The 27,893-nt window shown below is 35.6% G+C and overlaps 1 long non-coding RNA gene across 9 annotated transcripts; it reads right to left on the bottom strand.

Moving 5' to 3' along the window:
- Positions 1–656: 656 nt before the first annotated feature.
- Positions 657–27,893, bottom strand: LOC121076537. Of its 9 annotated transcripts, XR_005823573.1 has the most exons (11): positions 27,599–27,893; positions 25,385–25,438; positions 22,574–22,668; positions 20,721–20,798; positions 18,196–18,331; positions 14,144–14,325; positions 13,508–13,618; positions 12,904–12,992; positions 12,734–12,778; positions 11,019–11,085; positions 657–2,377 (listed from the first exon to the last, which is right to left on the bottom strand). It is a non-coding gene; the product is annotated as an uncharacterized LOC121076537 (long non-coding RNA). The 9 variants fall into 9 exon arrangements; XR_005823572.1 differs by lacking the exon at positions 13,508–13,618; XR_005823576.1 differs by lacking the exons at positions 12,904–12,992; positions 13,508–13,618 and having other exon boundaries at positions 18,196–18,334; positions 20,721–20,817.

The raw sequence follows: 27,893 nt of genomic DNA, 5'->3' as shown, positions 1-27,893 counted from the left end.
GAGGGGCTGTGCGAGCCCCAAAATGGCGGCTGGGGACGGGCGGCGGGCGGGGCCGGCTCTTCACAGAGAGGCTGTGAGGGGGCCGAGCACCGCTAGCTGTCCAACCGCAGTGTAATAAAGTTTATTCCCTGCTGTGCTTCTGAAACCCAGAGCTCATCCAAACACATGTCCTCAGAGGAGCTTGACACCTCCAGAAAACTAAGTGAATACATAACATATGCGCTGCTAAGTCACTAACACCAGAACAGTGTTAAATAACATTGCACGACATCAAATACTTCAAATAAACTTAGGAAGACTGAATTGGTCCTGCGAGCTGAGCTAAAATACACAAGCCTCAAAAATTACATGGGGGACTGGATTCCCTTCTTAGTCACACCAGATCTGTATGAATTCTACTTAAGAAAGTCTTAACTGATTTTCATACTATATCAGTATTTTAACTGATACAAGTGACTAGGCTAAAATGCTATCAGTATATTGCTTACCTTAGAAAAAAAGTTTCTTTTTCTAGGGGTTAGTGCCTGTTGAAAATAAGTTTAATAAAAGTCCCATTGCTTTTTTCTTTGTATCCAAAGGTAGAAAAAAATCATCTCAGAAAACAATTTTTTTTCCATTTTCATATCTCATTATCTATTCAAGGAAACATATACACATTTTTTAGGTATGATGTGCAAAATCTTGAAGGTTTGTTGGATCAGCTTGAAATGGTATTAGAGGTCCATTATTGTGTAAGCACACCAAGAATGTCTTGGAAAATGACAAATATAAGAGACAGACTGTCATTTGAAATTTATCAGCTTCGATTTTAAATCTCTCAGGAGACCAAAGAGAGAAGCTGTAAAATACAGAGAACCAAATTATTATACATTCATATTAAAATCCATTTTTTTCTAGGCATACTTGCATATCTGTTTCACCCAGAAAGCTAAATGCAGTAAGGAATTTAATTTAAAACAATGTCTTCAGGCTATCATAGGAAAAAGGTGTTGGCCAAGATTTTCCACAATACATAGAATCATACCCCAAAACCATATATCCTCATAACCCCAAACCTAAATTTGCCAAGCACATACCTGTTTTTCTGCTGATGAAGGGGGGGCCATGATGGCTGCATCGTTTAAGGCATATTCAATATTATGTTTAATTGTCCAGCGTGCAAAGACCCTGATAGTTCTGCCTGGGCCAGAATTTCACCTAGTGGTGGCAGCAGTTTTTAGAAATAAACTAAATGGGAGAGACACGAAGGAAGTTTAATGTATTTAATTAGCTGGAGGGAGTGCTTAGCACCACTAGGTGGTGTTCTGCAGCTGTTGTAGTCGCATATGGTGGTCCATAGACAGCTGAAGGATGAAAATACGTTATTGACTGAAACCCTGTATATGCTGTATGACAAGAAGTGATCAGGGCTTGTGCTGCCAGGTGCAGATAAATACGCATGCTTCTCTCCCACTGACATCCCCAGCAGTTCTATGGGGATACTGACAAAAGAACTTTGAAAAAATACCATATATAGTTACACAAAACATCACCTTACTTGATAGCTATCAGTATTAACATGACTTTTTTTCCCCTCCAAAACAAAAGGTGAAAGAACATATTTTCTCTTTTTCAAAGCTAACAAGCAGAATTATAATCACTGTTAAAAACTCAAAGCCTTGAACATCTTTTCAAATGCAATTAATTCCTTTGTGATTTAGATACTACAAGTAACACTATCATCACTTTATGGAACAATATGATTACAAATGAAAACAGTCAAGTAGTTAGGAGAAACTATCAGGCTCCTAAAATATGATGGTAAATATACGAGAATACGTAAAACTGGTATTTTCATTTTAAAGACATGTACAAAGAAATCAGTGGGTAAGAGCTTATTTCACAATGCACAGTGGTGGTTTTCTACGGGGAGGAATACATCATGCCACAGTTCTCTCATCATTTTGAAGGGCAAACAAGATCTAGGTAAACTGGAACCGATATGTGCAGGTAAGGCTAGAGCTATTGAACACCTCTGCCCTTCTTGCTAGGTAATGACAGGTATCTCATAGAACCACAGAATGGTTTGGGTTGGAAGGGATCCGTAAGGATCTCCTAGTTTTAACTCCCTTGCCATGGGCAGGGACACCTTCCACTAGACCAGCTTGCAGAAAGTTATTTGATTTGTGAATGTCTTCCCAAAACTTATTACCCAGAATGGTAGTTCCCATACAGGCCTTCGTAACTTGAAAGAAAATGCTATCCAGATCCATAATTCTCATAACATGCCCTGGGTTTGGGGTCTCTTGAGCTGGTTTGGCATACTGCTCCATGCAGATTTCAAAGCGCATAGCATTTCTTTCAGTTCCATTTAGATTTATTTTAGTGCAGGACAAGCCTGGTAACAAAGTATAACAAAGGAAACATCAAATTAGTAAAGATTAATTAGAAGTAAAGGCTCTTAGGGACAAAATTGGAAACAACAAGTCAAATACAACCCGCTCCTAGCTTACACTTCATGTGGTATTTCTCTGGTCAATTCAGCTCTTCTGCCTCTAAGGTGGGTCAGTGCTGGGATCCAGTGTTCAGAGGCATCAGAAAGCCCACAGCATCATCTAATGATACAGTGCCCATTCGTCCCTTGCCTCCTCACTAACCTTACTCCTGGCATGTGTCATCAAAACCATCCTTCTTATTTTCATAGGGTTGAGATAAAGACTGTCTAATAGGACAGAAAAGGAAGGGGAAATAATAACGACTATTCTCATCCTAAATCCAAAAGGCAGCACCATACCAGCCACTAGGAAGAAAATCAACTCCATCCCAGCTGAAACCAGAACAACAGTATATTTATTTTCCTTGGGGAAGAGATAGGAAGAAACAGCCCAAACTGCATCATCAAAATCTGTTATTTAGTTCTTAGGGTCTCTGCTCTGTCAGCAATGCTGTAAAACTTCAACTACAAACTCACTTCTTTAACAGAGGATCAGAAATATTAAATATATTTATTCCCTATAGGAAGCCTTTCATCTTAGTAGATTCACTTCATATAAAAAGTACATATGTATATAATATTCCGACACTTTTATATTTGCATGGCTGCTGATATATTCAACTACGTGAGAGCTTAGCTGTTCCTGAACAGCAGAAGCTAACAACGACTAACTAGGGATCACACCACAGCCTTCAAACTATGCTTTCTTCAATATGTCTCATCATGGACATTCATACCTAAATTTGTCTACTGATTAATTGAAATTCCTCATTTTAGATTTTCACAACCATTTTTTGATGGTTTTGAATAAGGTGTTAATTAGACTTACAGCTGTAATTATTATTTCCTTACCGATAAGGGTTTCGTTTGTTTGTTTGTTTTAAATACCTTCCTTTCATGGAATATTTTGATTCATAATCATGTAAAACATACTTTCAAGCAAATATGCATGTAAATTCACTCTCAGGAGTAACTAAGGATTACAGAGTAATCAGATTAAAGAATCTTTTTGAAAAATCAGTTTTGCAGAGAATAGTCATTAGAGCGCATCTGTATGAGACAACCATGGCAAATCAGTGAACACAGCCCACGTAAACAACCTTTGATCAGCACTTTCCACAATATCATTATGAACTCCAGTTTCTGCTTTAACAGTATGATATGATGAGTGAAAAGCAGACCAAAACCAATTCATAACTGTGATTTTCCAGCTGAAAATTAATTTGTTGACTGAAAAATACCTACATAATTTTAGAGATGATAAGACATAATAAAGTAGGACCATTTTTTTCTCCACTCACACCTGGAGCCAGATTTTTATACAAAAGTCACTTTCCTCCTTTCATCTTCTTATTACTTTCCTAGTAAAGTGACATATTAAGAAGGAATATAAGTGGTTGGTTATTTAAAAAAGCTGCATATTAAAGAATTTAGTGTATAGCTGATCAAAGAAGTGAATATGAAGAGTAAAGGCTGTGAGGTGGATATGCAAAGGAAGCTATCACATTCAATGAGAAACAGCTATGAACAGCTACCCAAGATTGTGTCTGTGTAGCCCAACTAATCCAAGTCTAAATCGAGATGGTTTGTGGCTCTTTCATCCAGAGCACATCATTAAAAATGGGCAAGCTCTAATATTTAGCCAAATAATTGGAACAGGCTCCCCAGGGCAGTGGTCATGGTGCTGAGCCTTTCAGAGTTCAAGAAGCATATGGAGAAAGCACTCAGATGTAGGGTTTGATTTTTGGGTGGTCCTGTGTGGAGCCAGGAGTTGGACTCCATGAACCTTGTGGGTCCCTTCCAGCTCAGGATATTCTACAATAATGCTGAACGTCCACTATGGAATCCCCAATGGAACATCTCCATCCACATCTGTTTCATGGGCTTTATTTTATTTTTTAACTGAGCTTTCGTATTTTTTTTCTATCCCATCTGCAACCCTTTTCTTTTCTTCTTTTTTTTTTTTTGTAGATTAGTTGAAGTTTCTACCTCCCATTCAGTTCTTTCTATTTCCCAAAGGTGCTGTGATTCTCAATTCATTCGGTCCTATCTTTTATCTCTTTGACAGTTACCAGAAGCACACAATGTTGGGAAATTTAATTTTTCTTCTCTTTTAAGTGAACAAGTAGTGCCTCTGCAGTTTTGAAACATAGCTTGGCTGTTTGTAGTTTCTCTTTATTACAAATTTCACTCTAAAAAATGCAAGAGTGTGAATTGAGATTAGATTTAAACTGAGCATGCATATCCAAACATCATGAGAATTCTTCTATCAAATAAAATTTTCATCTTAATTATCCTTAATAATTTCCACTTTGCTAATATAAGGTCCCCTAATACCTTTGGAAAATGAAGATTATGAAAAAGAGACTATATGAAGATAATTATGTCTCATTTTGCAGAATTTTAAACACCTTCTTCCAGATAGTAAATCTAATGTTAATTAATAGTGGGGTATAATATTAGATCTGTCTCTCTTATGAAAATCCCTGATAGAAAGTTCCCTGATGAAGCAGTGTCTGTGTTATTTTATATACTAGTTCCAATTTATAGCAAAGCATACTGCTGAAAAATGTCAAGTAGCCAAGCATTCAATAGCCAAGCAAAGAGCTACCATCACAATTGAATTAATTTTCATTATTTCATTTCAAACTGTGTAATTACAAATAAACTTTCCCTTTCAGGGCCTTTGAAAGTCCTGCCCACCAAAGTTTTGAGCACAGACAGGTGCTCTGAGTATTTGGGCTAGAAGGAAATTCTCTATTTGCTATAAATTTACGAGCACATCTGTCTGTATGTGTTTGCACAAGTCTGTGTCTACAAAAGCAGAGTCTACCAACCAAAACAGAGCAATACCCTAAGTCATCATGGCAGCTGCACACCAATCTGAGCACTGTATTTTGAGATAAACTGATATTATTTTCGTTTTCTATGTTTGAAACTTCTAAAAACGATTTGTCTGAAACTGATATCTCTACAAAAAATATAGGCAACAATTGCTTTTAAAGGCTGTTGCTACTTCCCATCACGAATGTGAAACGTGAATTTAAAACTGACTATAGCACTGCCTTAGTATTTTAGTCTATTTGCAAGTGGTTTTTTTTTTTTGCTTTAAAACAGTTATATCTCAGTCTTTAGACTAAAATGTAAAAAGTTTGGAGCTGATTTTCTTTATGAGTATCAGTAAACTAGTATTAAACATATATTAGCATTAAAAATACTTTTTTTTTGTTCCTGTTTTTATCTTTAACCCAACTTCAAGGGGCCTTGTAAGTCAGAAAAAGAGGATGTTGAACTGGCATCTGATTTAAAATCTGTGCTGAATATTTTGTTAGAAATTATTAGGTAATATGAGATTTTAATGCTAGTCTATTTATTAATGACTTTTCCTATTTGTATATATCCACAAAACATTAATATATAGTATATGTCATATATGTATGTAGTTCTGCCTGTAAAATATGCAGGAATTTCAGTTCATCAAGCTGTGTCTTTTCTGGTGCTCGTGACCTGGCATAAGTTTCGCCCACACTACAGAATGATTTTTTTTTAGAAGCATATAATGCACAAACACTTTTACAAGGTTTGTTTTGTCCCCCCCCCCCCCCCCCACTTATCAACCAAGAAACTCTATAGGAACATAATAATAATATCTAGACAGTATAAAAAAAGGAAAAAGTGAGCCAACATTAAAACAATAGTAACACAACAGCTGCACTTCCATGTGAGAAAACCATTAAGCACACAGTAGTTAATATTTCTTCCAAGTGCTCATTGGATCTCCTAGAGCCAAATCAGCCACCATGACAAAATAAGCATATATAGAATTGAAATCATCTTAATATCAGAGATTAGAAAGGATCAAAACCACCATAAAGATAGGAAAATGAAACCCTCCGTCCTTCCTCTCTTAGTGGTACTTGTGAATAATCTGAAGTAAAGATTTTTTTCTTCCAAGGAATCTTAGGGGGTTGGCATTCAAATTTTCTGTGATCGTCCTCTTTGGAAATCTGGTTTAAAATTTAGTGTTTACTAGATGAAAATATTTCAGTCTGCTCCTGTTGACTAAAATAGCATAGAATCAGTCAGGCCTAAAATTAGCTAAATAGATCCATATTTTGTGAACAACAAACAAACAACAAGCAAGCAAGCAAAACAAAACTCTTTACCACTGGTAATGCAGATTAAGATTATGGTCATACAGCACTCCTGCATCTTTGAAATACAGAATCACAGAAAGGATCAGGTAGGAAGGGAGCTCTTGAGATTGTCTACTTCACCTCCCTGCTCAGACAAGGATCAGCTGAAGCAGATTGCTCAGGACTGCATCCAGCTGGGTTTTGATTATCTCCAAGGATGGAGTCTCCACAGCCTTTCGGGCAACCTGCTCCAGTGCCTGATCACCCTTGTGTAGTGAACAGCTTTTTGGCTTAGAACAAAAGCTGAAAGCAAAGGTAAGTTATGAAAGAGGACAGGAGGAAAAACAGTATTCTACAGAAAAATTGCCATGTAAACTGTAGCAGCCATGCAGAAAGGTGAAAAGATGTTTAGAAGTCTCAAATTTGAGAGAGAGAGAATTAATTTCCTTTTCCAACTTGCTATCTCCATCTAAAACTACCTGAAGGAAATTGATATGCCCTTACCAATCTCCTTTGATGAACATTTTGTTATTCAGGAAGGACAATGAGAGTTGGAACAAATCTACACGATGTCACAGGGCAGGGGAGTAACGTACTTCATTTGCAAGAGAGAAGCAGCAATATGTTACTTGATATAGTGATTTAACAAAGTTTGATTATAAATAAGACAGTGACTTCAGATTTGGTGGCAAGGTACGTGCAGTTATTTACAAGATAGAGGGTTAAATTCAGTCATTCGGGAGATCCTCCCATTAAGCCATGAGGTTGGGAATGTAACCCTTTGCTTTCTAAACTCCTTGAACAACTTGTTGTGTGTTATCCATCTCTCCTGAAACCACACTGAGCCAGCTGCAGCCACCACGACCACACACATCTATCACAACTGCCACTGGTGGTTATCACTTGACCAGGGTTTTGGGTGAAAGGCCAGGTTGTGGGGTGAGGGGAGCACACCATCACACACCACTCTCGGTAATGTAGAATAGGAGAATCCAAGATTATTCCTGAAGCAGTAACAGCCTGGTCAAATAACACTGTGGCGTCTTGCTGGAGCGTGCTTCTGACACCTACGCTCATGTCTGGGCATCTCTTCTGCCCTGCCACACATAGTTCAGTTGATGTCTTTTGCACAGGGTCAGATTTAGAATGCTTTATGCCATAACAACAGACTCCAGGGGAGGGTTGATAACAGACCTAATACAGTTTTCCGTAGGAAATTAAAGTTACAAGCCATAGCATACTTGAATAATATAATTTTTGATTCATTCCACAGTAGTAAATAATGACTGAGATACCTAGTCAAAGGGTGATCCCAGCTGCTTCATAGGTATGGTCATTCAAACAAAATGCAAGCTAAATACCAAATGCTATACTAAAGAAAAAATGGAAACACAGTCCTATCTTGTATCTCCAAGAAAAATAATTTTAAAAAAGCTCAGAATCAGCTGCCCATTACAATTGCTATGCCTCCCTGCCCACCAAAGTAAATATTAATGTTATACCAAACACCACCCAGGTATCTGATGTCATTACTTGTATTTAAAAAAAAAAGACAGACAAAGAGCCATGTACACATAAAAAAGCTGGAGAAATTCCTCATCAGTTTTGCAAAAAAACTTCTTGGAGAAAACTCAATTACAAGAGAAAAGAAAAGAGAGAGAAAACGCTGGGAGATAAACATCTTTTTAGTCTAGTGCCGAAAGCCGTAACAAGAACCAATTTCAAAGAGGTATTAAGTAAATATTTTAATAGTGAGAGTGATTAAGCACTTAATCTAACTACCAGAAGGAGTTGGTTTTACATCCCTTCTTAGATGTAGATTTATTAGAGTATCTTAGAGTAGATTTATTTTGTTTAGCTACTGGGTTCACTTTAACATCGACTGGATGAAGTGGAACAGCCTACTACAAAGTCTGGAGATGACTTAATGGTCCTTTTTTGGACTTCTCCGAATTCATGGGCTCTTCTGTTTGAATGTGGACTTTCTGAGTTTGAGCAGCGAAAGAAACTATTCCCATGTTAGTATTGCTACAAATCACTATCTCTTTTTGTATCTGAGAACTGTTAGATCAAATTTATACAAATAGAAAAGATGTTTTCAGGTTCAAGTGCCTTAAAATATCAGCACTTCCTCTGACATACTGACAGAGCTCCACGCAGGACTGAATTAAAAGAGGCAAGCTGAACACGGATGTATTCTCTCATAGGCAGTTTTAGCTTGGTTTTTCACATTCTTTAAAACAAACCATCAGGTACTTGGTGTTTGAAATACATTCAAAGCTACGAGTACTTTAAGCTCCTCATGATTAGACCACTGAGATGGAATCACCCCCAAAATGTGGGCTCATTACTATCATCACATGGCAGTTACTGCTATATTAACTGTGCAGTGAAGGAGCTAAGGTTTACGTTACACACACAGATCCCTCATTTTTACTCCCACCATCCATCACAGCAGAATCTACGGGAAAATGGAGTACAAATCATTCAGGAATTTACAACAGTAAGTTGAGCTAGTTCTGTGCTGTATCATTTCTAGAAGCAGATGCCTTTGTTTGGCACCCTAAGGGCTGCTCATATGCATAAATAGCCGCCTTTTTTTCTCCTCCTGAATCACAGTGTCCAGCCAATACAAAAAAGATTATGAAGTATGAAAACTGCACATATTTCCACCACAGAACAATAACAAGATCTCTACTTTGATTTCCTGGGAAATAAAAATTGTAGCTATACTTCCTGTCAGCCCATTCCTTTGAACATGTTCTCTTCATAATTTGGGTTTTGAATCTAGTTTAAATGGCAGTTAAAAATTGTATGTGGCAGTACACAATGAAATTTAGCTTGACAGCTTGGACATCAAAACTAAAAATAAATGACTTCACATCCAAATAATAAGTAATAACAATGTTAGCCTGCATAAGAATAGCAGGACTGGATTCAAATACAATATTAATTTTAGGGATATGAGTGACTAGGGAGAGACAGAGGCAAAGAAACAAATCCTTCATATAGCAATAGTCTCTTCTTATCCCCCAGGCAACTGGCTGCCTTTCACCTCAGCGGCAGAGCAATTATGTGGCATAATGACTGCAGTGCAAATAAGCAGAGAGATTTTATTAAACCAAATGAGCAAATCATCTGCGTATTATTGCGATTTGATTGACAGTGACAAGTGTCGAGCAGACACAGATGTGAATATGATAAAGAAGCTTGCAGGAAAGCTCTTGATAATGTTACTCTTGATAAAGTTGCTCGGCAAACCTCTCTAAGTAAATAAAGGAGAAAGAATATGATGCATATTAATTCACATAGTTTGCAACCTGCCACAGGACTAGAGGAAAAGTTGCAATAGGTTCAGCACATGGCATTTCATATGAATTCTAAAATTGCATTTATGAGTCTCATAGACTTTACAATAATATATTAATATTAAAAGTAAAGGTCATTCCACATAACAGTTAAGCTGCCTGAGCTTCAACCTTTATATCAATAACAGGCTTGGGCTGGCGGCAAGAGGAGGAAGAAAACAAGCGGGAATGATCTGAATAATGTAAAATGTTACCTTGAAAGATTGCTGCCTTTTGCTGGGATGTCCATTTACACACTTGTACTTTCAGTGGACAATTACATTTCTGACAGGCCTGCTGTCAGAATGATTAAATCGATACCTTTCATGCAGAGGTATTTGGGCATGTGATGAATTGACACGGACCTTCAGGCCTCTACAGAAGCTGCTCTTACATTAATGGCTCCCTGATGACATCATAGGTGCACAGATTCCAAAGTTTCACGTCGTTGCAGTCAGCACAGAACTCAGGATAATTACTTTTGGCACATGGAGTGGATTAACCAAGGTGGCTGGGAAGCTTTGACAGCGCACCCATGGAAAAAAAGCAGCAGGAATAAAATCACCTGTGCTCTAATGGTATTAAGATCATGAATAAATGTGTGCTTACAAGTTTAAATTGTTTGACTGGGTAAGACATGATAAATAGTTCTCTTTCCTCCACTCCATTTTTTTTTTAATTATTATTTCAAATTTGAATGTGAACAAGCAACAGCTTTATACCCTACTTTGGTTAACACTCTTTTGCCATCAAGTACCATCAAGTTGAAGATTTTCAGTCTTTGAAAAAGAACTGTATCTGAAAGGAAATATTCTTGTCACATGAAGTACGCTGCATAATGTAGAAAGCATTTCTGATTCATGTTGTAATACTGATTTGAATATCTATTCGGACATTTTTCAAACAGCAATTTTGGAAGGTTCTGTATTACTCTGATTCCTACAAATTTTGTGCCTTACTTTAACTATGCGAGTAAACTTCAACAGAGGCATTCAAGAGCTGACATGCTCAGAATAACTGAGACTTGATAAAAAACACTTAATCCCTCTATTACTGACTTACATGAAAGATATCACAGATACATTTTCCATGATGTGAGCCTTCTGATGAACAGTCCATGGGGTATGAACTAAAAATAATAATAAAAAAATACAGTAAAATATTTTAAACAAAATCCATTTGCTATTATATATGCTGTATAATCTATTTGTTACAATAAGTATTGTATTTACTCAAATATTATAATTTATCTTTTAAAAATAAGTTGACATTAATTCCACCAAAAAAAAACACAACAAACTAGAATATTCAGTAAAGCACTTTAATGTACTAAGTTAACTCCCATACTAAGTCCCACTGTAGGAAATGAATTAGCAATTTACGGATTATACGAAAATCAGAATGCGAATACAGGTTTTTCATCATTTTAATTGGAGTAAAATGTAGCAAAAATATAGAAACCACTATCTAGACACCAGGATAAAACCATCAGAATCAGAATTTACTATGCATTAAAATTGTTTATGGTGGGTTTTTGTTGTTATTGTTTTTAAATATAATTTGAATATTATTCATTCTTTCCTTTCTTTCAGGGTAGACAGATTTAAGAAGTAGTACAACCTAGAAAATTTTAGCATGCCTAAAATGCTTCTTTAAAGCATATACAAGTTGATGCACTCTCTGGTCATTAAATATAAGAGTAAGCTCAGGTTAACAGATTCTGATCATCTTCAAAACCAAATTCCTACTCAGTATTTTTAATCATAAAGCAGTTAAATATCTACATAAGTCAATAAGAAGTCCAAACAAGCTTATTTTTAAAATTAATTTTTCCTCTAGGAGGATGTCTTAGATTTTACAATGAAATTCATGTTTAAGTTTTAAGATTTAAACATGAAATAGATCATTTTGAAATTTAAGTATTAATCAATTATAACAATTATATGAGTTTTCTTAAAGTCTGTGTGAGCCTTCTACCATAAACCACACCATTATTTTCAGGTTAAAACCGGTGTATATTATGATCTAAAATGCAAAATTTCTTTTAAGAGATAGTTCACAACCTGTAACCATTAAAAACGAAAATATTAATCACATATTCAAAGTTAACTGATACAGCAATGTTTTCTAAGACTACAGAAAGTTGGTTTGAGAAAATATTGTTAATCTCTGTTCATTTTACTGAGATGCTGTTAATTGTTCTCTGAAAAAAATATTTAAAGTTATTGTAGGAAATTAATGAAAGATGGCAATTTAGTAAAACATCATACTAATGTGTTCGCTTCTTGCCATCAGTGCGTGGATGGAGATTTAGCTGATTACTAGGAAGTTTCAAGATTTTGCCAGCCATTGCAAAAAGGAGAAATAAAAAGATCCAACACTTTGTATTTGTTATTGTCACTTCTATCACACTTAAATAGAATTGAAAATAAATTCTTCTTCTTCCAAGAAGTGAATTTATTAAGAGTGGTGAAGCACTACTTTCCACTTTTAGTGTATGAGTAGAACTTCACATATCTTTCCTCAATCTTCAGGTTCATTTACCAGTGACAATGATATGGTAGGTGAATCCATTCTCAGTTTAAGTTCTATGTAATGCACACCCACAAAATTGTTATTTTTTTCATAAATTTAGAAAACAAAACAATACTCCAAAGTTGTTACAAGTGGGGAAACAGGACTGAGATGGAGAATGAATGCTATAGAAGTCTTACTTCTTTGTATAATTATTATACACTTAAAAATATATAAATAAATAATAGATTGTCTACACTTACATTGGAAACCCAAAAATTTTGCAGCACACAACATGCATCTGTTCTCTGTAAGGAAGAAATTCAATTTTATTTAAAAAAAATCATGTCTGTATATTCTATGCAAGTATGCAAGTTGAGCAAAACCACGCATTAGCCTACTGATTACTGGGTAGATTAACAAGTTGACTCACTCTGTAACCCTTTTTTTCCAAGTGTGCAAATTACAAACTTCATTCCTTGCAACTGGGGAATCAGGATTGTAAGCTATAGTAAGGTTGGCCTTCATGGAAGGAAAGAAGGAAAAAAAAAAGTATCAGAAGACAGATTTTGGACCCTAATCTGATGGACCTGAGGTTTTGAAATCAAGTGTGCAGCAAGTAGCATTCACTGACCCAACATTTTTCATATCATCAAAATCTTATCTCTCTTACTATTTTAACACAATATTTATGGTTAACAATAAAATGCTAATAGTCCAGTATTGGAAAAGAAATATTTCCAGAACTAAAATATAAATAAGAAATACATTTTACATTTATTTTCTGAAATATTACTATTTAATTATTTTCAGGGATGCTTTGAGGGAGATAACCAGATGTTAGGATAGCCAGTGTCATGAAATTTGTCTAAAATAATACTTAAAACCAGAACTGCAACCTAAGGTATGTCTAACCAATCCCACCAAGCCTAATTTTTTTTTTATTAAATGTCAGAGAAAAGCATCTTCATATGCTCTGTTTTTTTCTGAAAAATTAAACTGATATGCTTAAGAACCAATAATAATTAAGGACCTACCTTAAGAAAACAGTAAAATTGGTTGCAAAAAGATGGAAATGGAAATATACTTCAATTCATTTTTGCATCATACTGTCCCCAAAGTTAGGATTACATGCTATCAGTTGTAACCTGCAGTACATATGACAATCTTAATTCTTTCAATGATCATGGCAAGACGACAAAGCATAAAATATATATAATGACAAGTGTCAAATAATTATTTACCACTTAAATTCATATAGAAACTTTCAATCTGAACAGTTACCCTGCACTTCAGAAAAAAAAAAAAAAAAAGAAAAAAAAGAAATTACATATGGAGAAGGAACTGATATGAATCCCTCTTTGGGGAGGATGACAGCATTTGTTAAATTGGGCAATGTTTTAGAATTACAAAAGAAAAAAAAAAAAAAAAGACCGTTCAATTACAGGACACTTTAGGCAAGTATTGTTCATCTACTCTGTGAGCTGTAGCTCCACCTCACCTCCAGGTAGTCCAGTAATACCTCTGATGATGAGAAGTTGTGATTAGTTTCTGTTTTACATGAAAGAGTGAAAACCTGTAAGCAAAGTACTAGGTCTGTGGTCCCCTGCTAGCTCAGAGGACAGAGTGACACCTCCTGAGAGGTGTCCAGTTCACCATTCATATAGTCCCACCTGTTAGTGTTTGAACTCCAACAAGATGCCTGCCCAAGGCAAGGCAGGACGGCTGACGTGAACAGTAGGGGCATTCCTGGCAGGCTGCACAGTTATCGAGTCCAGAAGAAAGAGTAGCTTTCTGAAACAGCTCATGCAGAGGTGTCAGACAATTTGTAAACTTAATCAAATTAGAAGAAACCCTGTACAAAACAGAACAGTTTGTAAAAACTAAAGGCAATCACAAAACAGACAATCAAGTTTTGTATCAACCCTTTAATCTTTTCCACTTAAATACATCTTTGATGTAGGAATCATCCTTAAAAACAAGTAAAAGTGAGCTAAGCCCAAATACATTATTTGCTCTACTAGAACCTATCAGTTATTTTGGTACTTTCAGTGATACTGGCACTAATAAACTATAACAAAGATAAGAGTTTTTGTTGTTGTTTTAGGAAATACAAGGTTATTGCACAGAACTTCTGAGAGTGTAGGAAAGCTAAGAACCCATACTGCACAACATATAAACCACAGCCACTTATTTACTGAACAAATTAAGTTTATAAACACTTGGAGAAAACCTAGAGAAATGAGAGGATGAAGATGGGGCTCAAGATGGCATTAAAAAAGTACATAGAGTCACAGAGCAGCCATTTGTTATCAATATTCTACCTCAGGAAAAAAAATGGCAGGGAGGGAATATTCAATATTCTGAGAGAGGAGAAAGTAACATGGGTTAAACGTTTGAGTATAAATCTCAGCATTGACCTTGTCTCCAAAGTGGCGCACAGGTAGGGGCCATGCTATGCCTCTCAGTGCTGCCATGCCTCCATGTATCCCATGCACACCCTTCAAGTTACCCAGACTGAGGGATGACTTCCCAGACAAGTTAATCCTATTTATGGACCAGATAATTTCATGTCAGTGTATTAGACTTGTGTTCTACACCAAACACCTGAACCGTTACCCAGAATATCTCAAAAGGACTGAAGTAGGAGGTTGGCAATAACAGTAAAAGTGGATTTTTTTTTTCTTTCTTTCTTTAATTCAAACACTCAGAGGAAGAAAAACATGCCTCTAAACCAATGAACATGCAATTCTACTAAAACCAGCATATGCTTAGCCAGTGGATGCATTTTTGTTGCTCAGGGTGGCACCAGAAGTTACATGTTATATTTTTCATTTTCTCCAGTGGTAATTTCCTGGTCATTTACCTCCTCAATAATAATGTTTAGCTGAGTAAAATAATGCTTTAGGCTTTAAGTCTTAAAGGTTCTTCCCCCTTTGCCCCCCTCAGTAGGATGACTGATTTCAGCCCTTTAGAAAAATAAGCTTACTTATGAGACATTAGAGGCATTATTGCCTCCTTTAATATTCGTGACAGTCTCCCACAAATGTATCACAAGTTGGCATTTATTAGTGCTAGGCACAAGTAAGGGGCATGTTATTTGATTTGAATAACAGCTTGGAGCTACAGTTTGAGTCCAGAAATATATTAGTCAGAAACAATCTCATTTAATAACACAGAAACTAATAAAAGAAAAGTATTCCAACTGATTCAAAATTGAATTTATGAATATTGCTTAGCAGGATTAATGATCAAAAACTGAACCTGTTTGTCATGTTATAACAGACTTTTCGATTTAAATGCAAAACTAGAAGTCAATGAGTCCAATGGATTGTATATTGCTTTGAAGAAAACCAGTTCATTTTACACACAAGCTTTGAAATTGGCAATAAACTTTAATTACAGGGTCAGATAATCAAATTATAATCAAATAGCCTCACATAAAAATCTATGTTTGAAATTAATGAGATACAATTCTACCAGTCTGTAATATTGTACCTCTGAAACTTACTAAAAGACATTTCATTTTCATTTAAAAGTCACCTTAAGGACTTTTCCCTCAATTTCTTCTGCATAGCACAATTTTATTTGGAAATGTCTCATTTCTAGACCACACAGTTCTAAAGATTTTTGCATATGGAAAAATCATTTGTTATTCCGGATATTTTTTTTTTATTGATAATAAGAATTTTAATATAGCAATATTAGAAATCTTTCAAGTAGATGCATATTTATGCATTTTTAGAGAAAGCCACAGTTCAAATAATAAAGCTGTATAGTTGTTCAAATGCACATACTTATTAAAATTTTCATTTAAGATGAAATTTTTCATGACTGATCTTAACTTGCAAGCACAAACATATATGCTAATGTACACTACTGCATGATCTGTTTATTTTCTGGGGTATGTAACCATTATAATTTCTCCCTAAATGTCTTACCTTATTTGGAAGAATAAATATCTTACATTTAACACAAAAGATAGAAAGAATAAATCCAAACCCGCTCTGGCTTTCTTAAAGACTTGCTGCATGGCTTCAGGCAAGTTGAATTATATTTCATAGCTGAGCTTTCTCAAGAGTAAAATGGCAGCTTAGTACAACTTCTGTACAACTTCATGGGGTTTATCATGGGATCTTATTAAAGGGACTATCGTTCTCAAATGAAGATGCAACATTTTAGGATGGATAATATCAGACCTTCTTAGGCATGCAACTTTAAAAGTATAGAAAATGCCAAGTAATTATAAAGCAATCACTCTACTAGCAGTGCTAGATAGCACTCAAAGTAACTTTTAAAAACTTATGCCAAAATTAGAAAACCTTATACCAAAAGTAGAATTGTAAGATTTTACTACTAAGAAAAATATTTGTAGGTTTTTTTTTTTAAACAATTTATTTCAAGTTAAAAAAATAATTGTAAAAAACAGTTATTTAACCTAATTAATCATCTACTTAGGTGCACTTCAACAAGAAAAATTAGATCCATTGCAGAAGACAATCAGTCCTCAGTGAACTTGGGTGTGAACTTACAGAACAGTAGCTATGTACCACATCCCAGTCAAGCCCCGGCAGGGCATTGCAGTCTCTCTAATCTCTGAGATAATCCATGGAGAAAGTGGTTCCTCCAGACCTCTTCTGGGGAAAAAGTAACTCCAGAGCAACTAAGACACACGCACAAAATATCCTGAAGTAAGCTAAAGTGTGAATGAGAAGTTCACTGGTGCTCCCTGGTACCTTCCCATATTAATGACCCAAGGAGAGCAATAATTGGAGCTGCAGAGGAAACTGATTGACAGATCTATCGGTGTGGCATAGCTTAAATGTCTTTAAATAAGTAACAAATTACTTCCACAGTAATATCCCTGATTATTACATATAGAGATATATTATGACCATATTGTGAAATATTAAGGACTGAGATGGGGTAGGAGGCTTTGTAATTCATAGTGCAGCCTTCGTGCCTGTTCCAGATTATTTCTGGGAACATGCATCACATTTGGAATAGCTTTAAAAAATCTTCAGCAATGGGGATTACCTAACCTCACTTGTGAAATTAATCTAGAACATTACGCATCTCACCATTATGAAGTTTATTGTCTTTCTTAAGCGTGATCTACTTTCTGCTAGTCTCATCACTTCAGAGTTGCATAAATAATCATCTTTGATGCTTACACAATTCAAATATTAGCTCCCTTCTACTCTACCACATACAGCTATTGTTTGGGCAAGTTATGCCGGCTAACGTATTCAAGTCAACCATGAATCAGCCACAAAACAGACACAATACGTATTGCTAAAAGCAGAATTTTTGTCTGTTTGCTGATAAGCAAGATCGAAAATTTTCACATTTTACATCGAAACTCTGCCTGCCACAGATACAAACATCTCACGATTTCAGTCATATCAAACCCATGTTTTGTTCTCTTTGCTTTCTGTATGTAAATTTATCCAGAAAAGATAAACTACAACTGATGACTGATTGAATTCTGTACATCATGACTTTTTTTTTTTTTTTTACTTCCTCTTATAATGTTTGAAAGCTACATATGCTTCCCCCATCTCAATCAGTTTGTCAGTGTTTTATTTCCTTGCAGAGGACAAAAGCCCTAAGGACAAAAACAATTTATCTAGTAAACTTCTAGAAAGCTGAAACCAACTTTAATTGAACTTGACACATTAGCACTTTTTAGGTCACCAAAGAAGAGAAGAAGTCAGTGACTGACCTTGCTCATGAGACTTTTATAAATCCATTTGTACAGCAGCAGTTCATTGGATGCTTTACAGAGTGGAGAGAAAGTCCAGCCTGATGCGTTATATGTCAAGACCTTAAGTATCCTCTTCAGACAGATGCTTTTTACACTGCTGGTGAAAATGTAAATTAATTTGAATCACACTGGTTAAAAGGCAATTAGAATCAGCAAGATATCTCAAGAAATAGTTGCTTCCCTACTTTTTCAACTCCAACCTCTCAATTTTCGGTAATCATTAACTAATTTGGTGGCATCATTTAGCATTAAAATCAGTTATCACAAGCAGATTAGGGTATAACAACAGGATAGGGTATGTAGAATTTTTACAGAAATAATGCTGGAGGAGAAGGGAATTGTGAACATCTCACCTGCATCATCGTGATCAGATGAAGGTACAGCTCTGTGCAGTGACTGACACAGTGTAAAAACAGCTTGGAGGTTACAGGCAACCCACTGTTTGCCAGCAGAAACATATTAACGTGTTCATTTTGTACAAAATTTATCTTCTGAAGTTTGGCCTTCCGCTCCCCCCCCGCCCCCCCCCCCCCCAACACACACCCCTTCTGACTTTTCCAAAAAGCATAGATTTTGGAATCTCTATGAATGCAACACCAAGTTGTTACTATTGGATATATCGTTACCCCATTTTTGACCTGAATTTTGAAAACTAACAAACAAAACCCCACCACAACAGCAAAAAGCTTACCAACCTTCAGTTTGTTTTCATTGGGGGGGAAAAAAAAAAAACAAAAAAACACATGTTGAAATCAGGTGTCGGTTTCCTTTCATCCTGGGTATTTGTAAGGAATGCAAAGAAATACTTGAACAAGCAGATGGAAATTGTTTCTTTGCTTCTTGCTTCAAAGTCTTCATTAGCCGTCATATCACACAATCATTATGCTGAGGTAATTTTACTGCAATACTTGTTATCACATCATATACTCAATATGAACAATGCTGAATAAAGTCTTGGAAACCAATGTATTCTATTCTTTACTTCTTATATGTATATTTACTTCTACGTATGTATTAGTATTTTGTTGGATCCCTTGAGAGTCCTGCTTTTCTTTCTCCTAGGGTTCTAAAATCATGGATGGAGACATTGTGACATGTACACCTAGGTATCCTAGGTGTCTACCTGCTAGACTGTTTAAGTTTTTGCAGATTTATTTCCACCAGTTTAAAAACCATGATGTTATCTCCTTTTTCTCAAAAAAATATGTACCATCTGATGTTACATGTCATTTATACTGGCCAGCATAAATAAAATGAGCCCCCACCTAGAGAGGCCAGATTCTGTTCATTTTCCATGTACCCTGTGACCTGACATATCAATCAAATTTATCTTTGCACACCAATGCCCCATCTTTGCCTAAAGCCCCCCTTGCCATCATGAATTATTTTTCATCTCATGTAGAATACTTCAAGAAGCTTTTATTGTGATAGATCCAAAACCCCACAACTTTCTCACATAACCACTTTATCGACTGCTTGCACAGATTTCAAGATTCTACTCTCAGCAAGTCACGAGACCAGAAGAGAAAAGAAAGGCCATTTTTCCAAGTTCACTCATTCCTTTGAGCAACCAATTCCCTACTGTCCTGTTTATGGAAATACTTGTAACTAGCAATCAAAATGCCATACGAATGCAACAGTAGCTTTACCCTGATTATGTTCGTGTCTGTGGCACACTGTGGTAGATCTGTAACTGCCTGGCAAGTTTCCCTCAGGATACCTAAATCTATAGAATCACTGAACGAGATGCATGGTCTGTGCTGATCATAAATTTCCAACTACGAAAATAGTCTCTAACCATAGCCATGAGTTACTTTTGCAATGATTTGTCTTTGAAAAACTCCTACCCCCCCATGCCCTCCCCCTGACCTCCCACCCTGGTAATAAGCTAGCAATATCTCAAACCCTTTGTGTTCCTGTGTCAACACTATCCCCAAACTGTAAGTGTTAGCAGCTGTGCACAATATGAAAGGGTTTTTGAAACACAGGGAGACTAAAACAGGAGCAATCACAAGAGCCTCTTTGACTCTCAAAATGCTAAATCACACACTGCTGATCACTGAAATGGTTTCCTTTCCTTACCCAACTTATGTAGTGGTTTTGCTGTTTTGGCCAACCTACAAATGAACCTTTTGTAATAGGAGGCCTAAAAACTCTGAACATATGTGAGCATCCAAAGAGTTGGCAAGTTTTTGGACAGCCTCAGCTTTCTTTTCATTGTGAAAGTTTCTCCTCACTGATTGTATACTCAAAATAATTTACTTGTTTAAAAAACTATTCACATTTCTTTGGATTAAATTTTAAAATCATGCTATAAGTTACTGTGTTTATAAATGCATTGGTGCCTCCTCATCCAGATTGTGCATGCATCAAAATACAATTTAGCTAGGCTGAAAGAGAGTGCAACAACATTCTGTAAGCCTGTAAAACATGGTGACACACAAACACAAGACAGAAAGTCATCACTTTAAATGACCACAGACCTTGTCCTCTCTTTAACCAGTCTCTTCCTTGTCTTCCCCATTTTCTTCGGTTTTCCAATATCTTTTTTACAATCTACTCTGTAAGAACAGCAGAAACCTGCTACAGTGTTAAGGGTTATATATGTTATATGTTCTCATATATATTCATATGTTCTTATATATATATAAAAGATATATATACGATATATATATGTATTCATATGTTCTTATATACATATTCATATGTTCTTATATATATTCGTGATATATATAAAAACAAACAAACAAGAGAAACTCTACACCTTCAAAATTATTTTCAGGAATTTCCTATAGTTCACCAACTGTCTAGCACTGTAATCTTTTTCTTTAGTTAAGCTGTATGCCAGGCTGAGGACTTTTTATGCCTCTCAGATTTATCTGCTCTACAAATTGTAAAGAAATTTCCCTTCACCCTACTGGTAACTGGTAAGTACATTAGCAACATTTTCCCATATTTTCCATCTTTTGTTAGCTCAGTCTTGTTGATTTGGAGCACTGTTCCTGACTTTTAACTGCATAGTTTTTTGATAATTTTGCTGTTCTTCATTTAAGTGGGGAGCACTGCAATGAAATTAGTTCAGAGATGTATTTTTTGTGCTCACCTCCAATTCCCTTTTCTTGACATTTTCCTATATCAGCAACTGGAGAATTGTGATTTTTTCTGTGCCATTTATTAAACATTTACAAACTATCGAAGAAAAAAAACTATTTTTTTATTCATTATTTTAATTACTGTCTTCCTTTTCCATTGAGAAAGTCCAGTGTTCAGCCTTAGTTACTAGACAGTTGTCCCACACCGACAAAATTCTTTTTAGATTCTTATCAGCTTTTAACATTCTTGCTCATGCTTAAAAAAACAGCCAGTTTCCTATGCACTTCTTAGCCACCATTTTGCAATCAGTATCTAAACTTTCATTAGTACCAATGTATTGTTCATATACAAGAACTGTGGGAATCATCTTTGCACCTCCAAGCTTTATCCTCTCAACTGCAATTGTTTTGCAATTATTTGCTGAAATGCAAGAATTTCAGAAAACCATGCCAATGCTTTCTATCTTCCCATGTTCAGTGCTACTTTTTATTGCCATTTTTCATATTTAACTTTTTTTGCCTTCTTTTTGTATTATTGCCTACTTTTCCTTGTTCTGTAAAATAAGGATTTTTTTTTTTTGTTGTTGTTGTTAACCTACACACGATTAATTATTTGATAGAGTAGCATACAGACAGTAGTAGAAAAAATAGTTGCAATTACATATTGCTCAGCTTCCATTTTCCTCATGAGTGGCTGTTTTCTCTTCTGGTTGACTATTCCAAAAAATGGAAAGCCTAAGTCAAATTCCAATTCATATTTGGATGGCAAAAAATGCCAAAGGAAATAGCACTATGTCTGTCATTTAGTTACACAAGTACTGTAACAGTTTCCAAACTTCATCTTAAATTGAGTGTGCAGATCATATCCAATTTGTTTAAAATCAAGGTCAATGGCACCATAAAATCAAGAGGATACAAGAAGCCTATTAAGACATTTAGGTATAAAGTATTAGAATGGTGCTCATCATCTGAGGAACAACGTTCTTAAAGAGCCTCTCAAACAAGAAATAGTGAGGGGAAAAAAAAAATAATTTTTTTGAAAATGGAACTTGATAAGTGTGTGAGGTGATACGATAAGAAATTCCTGTGCCTGTTGGCCTTTTATTAATAAAATGGCTTCAAATTTAAGCCAACCACACCATAATACTGACATATAAAGAAATGGTAAATACAACCTTATTTTCTGGAAATAATTAGAGATCAGACACTGACTTTGGCTGCAAATCAGTCTGAAGTATACTGACCAAATGACAGGACGTTTATGATGTTAGGCATGGTGAATCAGTGAAGCCCCAGAAGCAGACAGCTGCCATCAATGGTAAGATTTTCTTCCTCATGACTGTAGATGGAGCCATAACATAAGTAAATACCCTCTTGGCAATACAAATTTGGAATTTTGTAGAATATACTTCGAGGCTTTTCAGCATTTTTACATTACTGAGGTTTTAATTTTCAGTACAAACAATGTGAGAAGCCCGCTGTTTTCCTGATTTCTCAATCTGCTGAGCTGATTCATTTCTCCGCACAAGTCCGGAAAGAAAGAAAAACAGTTGTTCAACTTCTCTTCTGTCCAGCAATTATCACCTAATCTAACCTTCTCTAAAAATTTCTCTGCTTAAGGGCACCTCTAGGGCTGTCAGTCCAGCTGAATTCATTTAGAAAATTAAATCCAAACCCAACTATTCTTACTCTTCCTCTACACCCATTATTCCTTTCATAATTTTATGCTACTGTACTAAAAGGTAAGGCGACAGCACATTTTGTGGGTTTTATTGTAGTACATACAAAACATACTGCTGAAATATAGATTGTAGGAGTCTTAGCGAGGAAGGAGGGATCATAGCACCATCTGACTGAAAGATGTGAGATAAAAGAGGAGCTATTTATAGGAATGAGCAAAATACATCTGCAGTTGTCACTGTGGCTAACAACATTGGGTTCATGAGTATAATTAATCTTTTCCTTCCTATACCTTATTTGTTTACTAAAAACAATCAATCAATCAAACAAACAAAAAAGTATTGATTCCTTGCAGCAACATAAGCAAAAACTTCCACAAAGCCAAGTGGAAATATTGAAACACTATATTCTTTCATAATTCAAGATTTTTTTTTTTTCCTACTGCATCCTTTAGGAAGCAACACGTATCACTGAAGTGTCACTTCACAGTGATCACTGAAGGAATCAAAATATATGCAGACTGATAGTAAAGGACTCAGAATCACAGTCTGAACATGGAGAGCTCTAACTACCAGACACTTTTAAAATTATTATTTTACAATGTTAAGGAAAACCCTAACTTTAGATCACATTTGGCAAATCTGCCTGGGTCTAAACACTGCGCACCAAAAAGTGCACATGGCCAAAAGTCACTCTCAAAAGAGCCAGAGATAAAAAGGAAGGAACAACACAGCTTACATGCAAAAAGCACAAATAAGGACCCTGTACCGCACGGTGGGAGGGGATTGGGTCACTTCACTCCCTTTTCAGGTCTGCAGTTTGAGGAAACTACAAGCCCCTGTGTTGCCTCCCGTAGTCAGAAGACAATTTGTTAATCCACACTCAAATACATACAAACTGCAGGTGATTCAAAAACTATCAATTGATCCCAAATACTTTATATCCCTAAATGTGACGTGAAACAAAAAGGTACATAAATTTATTTTTAGACTGAGGTCAGCTTCTGGCAAGCATCTGTGAAACCCCTGGTTTTAAAAGCTCTAATTATCCCCAAATAGTATTCTTTTTTTTTCATGCAATAAAGTTGAACCATTGTCAGTTCAAGTTACAGTACTTAATGATGGAGCAGATATCACCCTGTGAAGTAGCCAGTACTTCCAAGTTCAACATACTTACATCGATTATAGACTCAGAAGTCAAACAAACTAGAATTCAAAGTACTGATTAGACAGGTAAATTACACACCCTATACATTTCATATACATTTTATATTTAATGTTAGTAATTTCCAAGAAGATGATTTTCTGATTTGTTTAACACGTTATGCCAATAACAAAAGCACTTGGGAGTATCCAGACTTATTGCATGGTAATGGATTTTCAGAAGAAAAATATGATGAATCCTATTTATTGTAAATTGTTTCCTTCAGTTGGTCTTGAACTATTTAGTTTAAGAACATACTGTACTGAGTTGCAGTCTATTTTTGTTAATTTCTCTCATTTTGGAATAAATTATTTTGCAGTCATTTATGAAATGTGAAATTGTCTATAAGGAGATGCTTTGTTTTTAAACAAATGGTTATGTTCTTATCACTCAGAAAATTTTCCTAAATGACTGATAATAACCCTTGTCAGATACTTTAATTTATTTTTTCAGTCATAAGACAGAGATACCTGGTAATTTTTGCACATTTTTTTAATGCAAGGGAAAGCAGTCTGCAGATGAATGATATTAAATTTAGCTTATCCAGATGCTGAGATGTGCTCCAAGTTATATTGTACAAAAATCATAGATGTCTCTGTGCTCTATTTAAATACTAATTATCATATTCTGCCCAAATAATTAAAAGTAAGATTAAATTGCTTTTAAAGGCTGTCCTGTCCAAAAGATGCTCAATAAATTCAAGTGAGCTATTTATTATTTTAATCCGTAATCACATACACAATACAACCTAATACATCTAGATACTGTGTAAAGTCAAGAGATCCATTTCTCTCTCTCTGTGTATAAAGATAAATAAAGGAGCGAGCAGTGAGGAAACAAAAAGTCAGTTCTGTGCTGAAACTAGCCACAGGAAGAGAGTTGCCAGTTTCCTCCACAGAATGCTTTCAAGTATATATCCTAAATATTTGGCACATAGTCTAACTTGTGTATGTCTTTAAAAACAGCTAGATAAATCAAAACTAGGGTCAACTTAGGTGATTGGGACTTTTGGTATCATTTACAATGGTGACAGATATATTTAAAATAACACAATCAAGTTCAGAGATCTCTCCTTACAGCTCGGGTGTTTGAAAGCACTTATTTCAACTCCTGCTTCATGACTTGGGTCACATGTGAAAAGTTAAGAAATCCAATTTAACTGGGCAGCATACCTTTGGGTGCCTGGTGGCCCACAGACTGAATCACATATCTGCAGCTTCTACACCCTGGAGCAAAGATGGTACATAATTAGGTGTAACAAGAGCATCTCTTATTTCAAGAAATTCATTAGTCAAATAAAAGAATCTACTTAACTAAAACAGTTACAGCAATTTATTTTATTAAGGTCAACATTTCACTTTATTCATTTATTATCTGTGCTAAGGCCTTTCTTTAATATATGACATTAGAATTTGTTTTCTGCTGTTCTGGCTTATGTTAGATAACCATTTTTGGATTTTATGCAAGACATATGGAAAAATTCATCACTGATTTACTGCACATTTCCACGCATGGTCAAACTAATATCTGATCACTATTGAAGTAGTACAACCCTGCTTGGCAGTGAATACATAAGCAAATTTCCCAACACATGGATGTATGCAGCCTTGTGCAAGAAAGCCTCTGTAAGGCAAAATATTTAACAATACGCTGCAGCATTTACTGGGAAAAAATAATAGGAAAATTCAATTTGGGATTTCTTTTTGCTTCAGAAATTACTGCAACTGAAACAGGTATTGCAATAAATAAACAAAAAATATTGCAATATCTATCTCTAATACTCCATGTATTTTTTTGTTTGTTTGTTTTGACTTTTTTATGCTTTCGAGTTTTATAACTGATATGATAACACTTTGGGAACTTTTGCTTCTTTTCAATAACTGCAGAGGATGGCATTCATAATCTTACTCTTGAAAACGACTCTTTGGTTATCAATTAAATATTTTAAATTCCATTACTGCGTGACAATTTACCTATACCACTGCTTCTAAGAATAAAATGTATGCACTGTGCCTCAGTATTGTTTACAACTTTCTGTCCTAAGCTACTTTTTTGTGAATTTCAGTTAGGCCAACAAGGCTAGTTTTAGTACCTTCACAGCAGGTGGAACGACCTTCACCTCATTCCTATTTTACAATGTGTTTTGTGAAGCTCTTGTCAAGTTACTTCAGAGCTCATAGTGACAATACATTGCAGAAGTTAGTCTCTTCTAAAAATAAGATTTAATTACTTTCACATTTTGTTACAGACAAAGCTAATAATTAGAAGGTGTCATTTCACTTAATCAGAAACCCATCCTCTGCTTAAGGACTCATGCAGGTTTTTTTCCCCTGGGGAGGCAGGGAACGAAAAAAACAGAAACAAAACAGTGACTGCTAATGCTGACTTGGGAAGTGTTTAACTAAACACTTAATGTTTAGTTAGCATGGTTCACAGATGTTTTTGCATCCTCAATAGCTTCACGGGCAAGATAGTTAACTTTGATGATATGAAAATGTCAAGAAGAATTATCAGGGAGAAAGAAAAAACTCTAGAAGTTTTCTGAGGTTATATGGCCATAAGGAATCGTCTTTCTTCAAGAAGCAGTAATAAAGATAGCCCATTTTTGATGAGCAGATAGTCCCCTTGAGTAAAAGGACTCCACTGGTAGAAAATAGAGTATTTGAAAAGCAAAATCATGCCTCTTCCTAGATATTCTGTCATGTGTACAGAGTAGTTAATCCATCTTTTAGCAAGATTAGCCGTCAGATTAACACATTATCCATGTGAGTCACTGTTAGTCTAAAGCAAGGATGTGCTTGAAGAATGATGTGCACCCACATAAAGGAAGGTTTACAGAGGTTGACTTACACCACCACTATGGAATGCAAAGCCAGCTTTTTTATTTTTATTTTTTAAATTTATTTATTTATTTTTTGCTAATGCTGGCCAGAGCTCTGCAAACAGCCACTCTCAATTGCTGTAGCATGCTGAGCTGCTACAAGCCTTGATGTGGATTTGAACATCCATATGCAGGCCTTGCATCTGCCACACACATCCACGTATTAACTCTAGGACATATATGCCTCTATTGTTCTAGAGGTTATACATTAAGACATTAAAGAATTTACTTACTCAAAATGCTCTTTATTACATTATTTTTAGCCATTCAAGAGCATTCAACTTCTTCTGGAAAGTCAAGTTTAAGTCAAATCTATTTCATAATAGAACAGGATGCAATCTGTGAACAGAATGCTTTCTTTTATAAATCAAAGAAATACAGATGAAAGTTATCACAAGCAACTGGTAGATGTCAACATCCCATTTGAAAACCACACCCTGAGCATACCTTCCTATTGCACATTTCTCAGACACCAGGTAAAGAAACAGAGTAAGAGTAATCTCACCTCAATGCAATGGTGGTCCATTTCGAAAAACTGGCTTCTGGAAACATCATCATATGAAAGATTGCACTATAGCATGCGACTGCAGCTCAGAGTTAAAGATCTCCTCCCCACACCGTTTTGTTTTGGCTTTATTTTACTCTCCACTCTTACTCAGTGTGGCTTTATTTTTCACTCTTCAGCAGGCCAACAAAGCCCCTTTCTTGCACAGCCTATATCTGTACCTTTTTATAATCTTCTAAAATTAACAATCAAGCTAAATGAAGACAAAGCCTGCTCTGAAATAAGCTTTGTTTGA

The sequence above is a fragment of the Cygnus olor genome, chromosome 12 (genome assembly GCF_009769625.2).
Source record: "Cygnus olor isolate bCygOlo1 chromosome 12, bCygOlo1.pri.v2, whole genome shotgun sequence".
NCBI lineage: Eukaryota > Metazoa > Chordata > Aves > Anseriformes > Anatidae > Cygnus > Cygnus olor.
The sequence above is the reverse complement of the archived record's forward strand: the minus strand, read 5'-3'. Positions and strand labels throughout refer to the sequence as shown.